Source organism: Solanum tuberosum, unplaced genomic scaffold, assembly GCF_000226075.1.
Source record: "Solanum tuberosum cultivar DM 1-3 516 R44 unplaced genomic scaffold, SolTub_3.0 scf00600, whole genome shotgun sequence".
Classification (NCBI taxonomy): Eukaryota; Viridiplantae; Streptophyta; class Magnoliopsida; order Solanales; family Solanaceae; genus Solanum; species Solanum tuberosum.
The window spans coordinates 251,330-258,301 of record NW_006239514.1 but is presented as its reverse complement, the minus strand read 5'-3'; the positions used below and the strand labels follow the sequence as shown (position 1 = coordinate 258,301).

Here is a 6,972-nt window from a genome sequence, read left to right as displayed (position 1 = left end):
GATTTTGTGAATATCCATGCTTGTCGTTCTATGAGTCGTCTTGGTGGAAAAAAATTCGTTTTACATGAAAGCGAATCAGTTTTTGGCATTGCTGAGCAAACAGAAGATGAAAAATACTCTGCTCCGTTTTTGCAAATTACGAAATTTAATGACATATATGTCCAAGGATTTTCATATTCTCCATTGGATTATGTTAATGGTTTATTTTGCCTTTGGGGACTGTTATCTACCCGTCCTGCTACAATTTTCAATCCAGAGTACAAGAGAAGTAAGATTTCTTCCAAAAATAAAGGAAGAATATTCTATGTGTAACTATTCATAAGGTTTTGAGCCCGAAGAAAGAAGTTCAAAGTTTTTTTTACAACATATGAAAGGTACAAACAAAGACACCGGGTTATCACTTTAGGCATAGACGAATCATGGAGAGAGACTAAAAGCATTTCCTTTGCTATTCGGTGTTTAAAGCCTAGTGTTTGCATTGATGGAGTTATCTATGTGTTTAATGATCGTGCTATAGCTGCAATTGATGTTAAATCTGAAAAATCCGAAACATTTGCATTGTGGAATGCACCTCATCTATCGATGTACTATTACGAGTTGATAGAGGTGAAGGGTAAATTAGAAGTCATAGATTACAAAAAATGGGTAAGTGGATACGTGGACTTGTGGATTTTAGAGCAGGCTCCAATAAGAAAATGGGAGAGACATATCATTCGCATTCCTTCAACATGGAACAATATATTACGATTGCAATCATCTAACTATAATCATCAAATCACATCATTATGCAAATTTAGCAATGGGGATATTCTCTTCATTGTGAACTTAAATCCGGGTGTTTTATATTTGTGTTATGATGTCACAAGAAAGAGTTGGAAGGAATTAAAAATCAAGGGGCTTCCTAAGGAGAGGTACATCAAAGGCATTTATACTTATGTCGAAAGACTAGTTATGTAGAAATTAAGTCTCGTCTCTTTCCATTTGAGAACAATTCAAGACTTGTTATACCAACCACGAAAAGTGAAGTGTTGAATCACTCGCCATTCTATTTCTGAATTGTGTGTTTATGTCAATTTGCATATCTCTGTTTGCTCTTTTTTTCTTCCCATGTCATATAGCATCAATTAGTATGTGTGTGTTGGATATTATTTGCAAATATTGCTGTCTGAAAAATAATAAGACATTTGAATGCTGGAAAAAAGAGGGTGCACTTTACTGCATAAACCTCTGTGGATAGAGTTAACTGTCACCTATGCTGGTGGGAGTAACAAATATCTCGTGTAATTAGTTGAGGTATGGATAACTTGGCCCGGACACCACAATTATCTCAACGACCTTCATTTCTTTGTTGGTAAGAGCATGGCTATTTTTAACATTAATCCTGGTCGTCTGAAGTTCAATTTGGTACTTTTAGCTTGGTTTTGCGCACTTTATGTGGATTGATTGAAGAATCAACATATATACTTAAGATTTTAGTCACTTCACTACATGAAACAGTCTTCTATCAACTCTGGAAGCAACCAACAGTAATATGAAGATGAGGATACATTATATAATGTTATATCGTCATATATACGTACCATTGCTGATTTTTCCTGAACTGAGTTAGAACATGGTATATGCATGTTCTCAAAGACGGTATGTATCTCATCTCTACCCTTAAATACATATAAAAATTAATGTGTAGTACGTAAACCACATATAGAAATTTAGTGAAGAAGATAGATATATAATATACTTGTTTCCAGTAATATGAAGATGACGATACGTTTGTATAATGCTTTACTGATTTTTCCTGAACTGAGTTAGAACATGGTATATGCATGTTCTCAAAGGCAGTATATATCTCATCTCTACCCTGAAATACATATAAAAATTAATGTGAAGAAGATAGATATATTATATACTTGTTTGAGTTGCTAGGGCCTATGCTCATGTCAATTGTTGATTCTTCCTGAGCTGGGCCATTCAGTAAAGTTTCGGTTTTTGATAGGAGTAGATACTTTCTAGGGAAGAACCGGGTATATGTTCTCAAAGACAAAACCTATCAATGAAGCTGGGCACGCCTGAAAAGCTTGAAGTTTCGTTGATCAAGTGAAGAGTATCGGAAAACCTAGGCTTCAGGGCTTAAGTTAAACGATCCATAGCATTCATTGCTGCCTGCTAATAAGCATTTGTTCATAGACAAAACAAAATACATAAAACATTTGTCCGACTCCTCTAGCCAACTGAAACTCCTTTTTTTTGTTTCATTTACTGATTTCTTGATTGCTCCAACACCATCACAAAATAAACACCATTGAATTTCTTAAGAATTTGTACTTCAATGGATTTCCATACATTTGTGAGCCGAGGTGATATTTTCTAGGGAAATCAGTACCTCTGTTTCAATGTTCCTTAGTTAATAGACCATCATTCTTTGCCCATAAAATATAATTTGGATTTGACTCAACTTTGATAATCTCCTTTGCTGGCTCGCTGCATTCGATAAAAAAATGTGTCATGTCTAAACATTGAATCAATGGCTCCATTTGAGATCGTCATAGCAGGTAACTGAATCAACTTTATTCTATATTTTCAACATACACATATTTATAGCTTTAGCTCTGTAAGATTAATCTAAATTACTTATGTTTCAGTTGCAAGGTTGTCAATCCTTGATCTTTTCACAACGATTCTACTACACAAAACTTGTTAAAATTCACATTTGCTAATGCATCGTCTCGTCTGATCATAAAAAAGATAGAGTAAGTATAATTCAGAAAGTGAGGGCTTAATCTAAATCTAGGCCAATTTCATGATCGTTCTATTCAAAGGAGGGTTTTTTCCATCATTAATTCAAGTCAAAACCCTCCTCAAGAGAAACACCCTAGTTTCTAAGGCTTAAGAATCAAAATTCAAGTTAGGGAAGTGATTAACTTATCTTTACCCAAGAAATTGGTGGAAAACTCAGGAAAGTTATCCTTTCTCCAAGATCAAAGTTGCAGAATAATGGGATGTTTTGGGACTATTCTGCACAAATCCGACTAACCCCGCTATAACGGCTTTCACGGAACAGAAACTCAGAACTCTCTCCAAAAGTTCTCATTTCGCAACACACCTTCAAACTGTGATGTTTCAAACCCACTCATTTACGCCAAGTTCGATATCGGGAGTTCTACTCACCTGAATTCACTTCCGAAAGACTCTATGAATTCCTTATTGTCTTAGCTAATAGTAAACATGATCCAAGCACAGACATACCACCCTATCTATTTCCAAATGACTTTAAACCACACCTCACTCAAATTTCCCCTAAGACTTACCTAACCTCAAATTTTCAAGTCACTATCCAAAAAAAAATTTGACCCGAATTTTTCACCATTGGTCTATCTATAACGACCGGAAAGCATCGTTACATTTACTCTACCGCTTGGTTATACCATTCCTTTAGATTCTCTTTTGTCATTAGAATTATAATTCAAAAGCACTTTTGAATAACTTGTAAATAACCTGCAAATGAGAAATTTATTTCCCCGCCATTGTATAGGAAGTTGGGTACATATTCTAGTTCTAGTTAAGTAATGATCCTACAACATAACAGTGTTTTAGGGGCAATTAACTAAATGCCGCTAATTTTTCCTTTAACATCATCTATTAGCGGCAATTAAACTTTTGCCGCGAATAAGTAACTTTTAGTGGCAACTAAAATAAAAGCCATTAAAACATCCCCAAACCCTTTATACGCTCATTCCTTTAATACTCCAAAAAACTCTCATTCTTTCTGCTCTGCCTCAATCCAAACCTACATTCCCGTTTTGAGTTCATTCATTTCATCATCGCCACTGCTTCGCTTCGTTCCATCATTGAGGGCTTTCAATTTTGATGTTGATGACTATCTTCAGGTATGGTATTTCTTTATCTACTTCATGATTTCTGTTCAGATCTCGGACTATTTTGGATTCATATGTTCTGGTTGTAATTTGAAAATTTTCTTCTCACACAATCAATTGCATATTAGAGTATTACAGTGCGTTTTTATGAGTAAAACATGTTCACGTTTATCACTCCTTTACCATTCAATGTATTACACCTCTAAATTGAACCCTAATACAAACATGCAATAAGATTTATAGTCTATAACTGAATTTTATGGTGGATTATTGCTTAATTTGAGTCTGATTCATAAATTAGAAGTATTTATTATTCAATCGCAGTACTTTTCTAATTTTGTTCAAGTTCTGGAAATTTCAATGTTAGATCCTGGTAGTGGAAACAATTACTCATGTCTGAAGGTTGTTGAAATTTTTGGTTTAGAACACATAAATGTTGGATATCTTTTGAGGAAGGAGACGTATTCTCGTAGTTAAAGTAGGCATCCGTCTTCTAGTTTTAACAGTGGTTCATCTTTAGTTTAGTTCTATTTTGATGAGACCAAAAACGTATCAGATCGAGATTGATGGTTCAAAAATAATGAACGTAATTTGAAAAGACGCTTAATCTAAGAAACTCCTTTGCTTTTCTGCTTTGTTTTCATTTTCTGTTTCTCTAGTATGTTTCTTGGCCTCTTACTTTATGAGAACTTTTTTTAACCAAGGAATCTCTGAGGGAAGTTGGCGCAATTTGAAGCTCGATTTGAATAAGAACTTGAAGAAGCGGGATATGAGCAAAAGTTTTAAAGAAACTCGGTAAGGACATGCCATAATATGGCTTCAGTGTTGTGCAGATTGGGAATCACTGTTGGTTATGGAACTAATCATGAGGTTTGTTTACACTCAGTCTCTAAAGGTTTTGTTTACTTAATTTTTAAACTACTTGAATCTTTTGAAGGCAAATAATTTCAGGGGACATGCTTTTTTTTGAAATAGAGTTTCAGGGGACATGCTTTTAAATTACAGTGGCATTATTATTTTCCCCTGTTCTGATTTTTGGTTGGTGAACTCTCTTATTTTTTAGCAATCATATGATTCTTTTGTATTGGTCTTATTTAAGAGAGGTTCATTTGAAACATAAATGGAAGTCCACTACAAATCTGCTTCTTCTGCAGATGAGCAACTTAGATGATTTGATTGCATATGCATTAAGTTGTAGTTATCAACCTAACTTACACTTTGGCTAATATGAGTGCTACAGATTGTACATGTATATGGTCCTAGTTTGCCAACTATGGTGTCCCAGAATGTAGTTTAATTAAAATAGTAATGGTCATTTTTCTACTCTTGAGACATTAGAAAAATATTATATTAGTCAAACTTCTACTATACATATCATCACGTTCCAACTTCTATTGCAATCTATTCTAATTATTACCTGAAAGGAATTAGATGGCTTAATCTTGATGAAGGTTGGTGTATTACATATTGCATTAATGTGTTGTATTAAGATTAAGGCTTATTTAAGTAGGTTCACATATATTGTTAAAAGTTTGTTTTGGGTAGATACTGCTAATGGTCCTTTTGAAAAAGATGTCTATGCTTTGAATTTTGCAATCTTGAATTACTTTGTTATCCTAAATGTATGGAACTATGCAAGGTTATGGTGCTTGGACTCTTCAAAAATATTGTCAAGTGCGTGTTGGATCCTCCAAAAGTAAGTTCATTACTTTGATAAGACAAATTTCTAACTTCATTACTGCCCGAGGCCAACTTCTATTCATTTTTACTTTTGCCCAAGTTATTGAATTTTCTCGACAGCCAATGTATGATTTTGTCTTCATTTTATGCATCTAATATATACTTTTCGTGAATGGTTCAAGTGTTGGACTACAATGTACCGGGTGGTTGGAATAAAGTGCTACTTCTAGCTATTCTTTGTATCTAATATATACTTTTCATAATTGCGGGCTCTCTGTTATTGATAATTACAGCTTGTTGGAAGATGGGAAAAACTAACTAGTGAGAACATCTTTCAAACATCTTCCCTTGGATGGTGCATTGAATAGGTTTGCAACTTAAGCACATGAGCACGTTTGGTTTTGAGAGGGACTATTGTTTTAATAATTTTCGCAGGTTGGTGTGATTGTTTCTAATGATGGAATACTTCTTCATAACTACATCCAAGAATTCTGAAGAACCACTTTAGAAGAAAGCCTTATTATGTTGATCTTCTTGAATTGTTTAATGAGGTGAGATCTTTTACGTACAAGGAGGCTTTTAATTAAACACCTTTTATTGTTTTTCTGTGTTTTTTTATACATGAATGGCGATAGGACACTGAGTTTTTTACTTTTAATATCCATGGAAGTTCTGGTGATGTTAGTAACATTCGTAGAATGGTGTTGTTGATTGAATAAAGATGCATGCGTGGTTGTTGTTTTATTTTTTTGGATTCTTAAGTGGTAGTTGATGATTTCATTAAAGGTGGTAATTTTGCTACCAGTTTAAATCCTTTATGGTATTCTTAAAGTCCATCATTTATCGATGTGACAGTTCCCTTGTCAATGTGACAGGGCCCTCGCTTCTTCAATTTTCTATAAGTACAATCCCGTTAAGGTATTTCTGATCTTGTAAACTTGCTCGTCAACTCCTTTAATATGTCGAGTTCACTTAACATGCAACGTTTATTTTCTTCTTGCTTGTTCAGACGTATTTCATGAGCACAATTAAGATGAGCCTGAAGCTCAACCCGAGAGGCAAACTGCTAAATAGACTCTTAGCTCAGAGATATTGCAGGACGCAATGTTAGCGATAACGTCAAGCATCTGACACCAGAGGCGAATCCAGGATTTTAAGAAAACGGGTGCACCATTGCTTTAAAGATAATATCAAAAAATTTATAATAACAATAACTAAGCGAGCAATACATAAAAATTACATTACCACAAAAAATATCATCAGTTTACAATTGTACTCGACAAGACTTCATATTTTGAAAACGATCTATAATAGCATCATTATTTACATTTTCAAATATCTTCCGCTCTATCTTACAAACTAAACATCCATTCAAAAATTCTTCACCAATGCTATTCAACTTAGTCACAAATTTAACTAG

At 34.1% G+C, this 6,972-nt stretch overlaps 1 long non-coding RNA gene across 4 annotated transcripts; it reads left to right on the top strand.

Annotated features, from left to right (window-relative positions):
* The first annotated feature begins 3,742 nt into the window (after window positions 1-3,742).
* Window positions 3,743-6,684, top strand: LOC102589870 (uncharacterized). Of its 4 annotated transcripts, none has more exons than XR_001472209.1 (5): window positions 3,743-3,884; window positions 4,577-4,742; window positions 5,512-6,103; window positions 6,428-6,470; window positions 6,562-6,684. It is a non-coding gene; the product is annotated as an uncharacterized lncRNA (long non-coding RNA). The 4 variants fall into 4 exon arrangements; XR_001472211.1 differs by having other exon boundaries at window positions 6,408-6,470; XR_001472210.1 differs by having other exon boundaries at window positions 6,408-6,684.
* The last annotated feature ends 288 nt before the right edge of the window (window positions 6,685-6,972 follow it).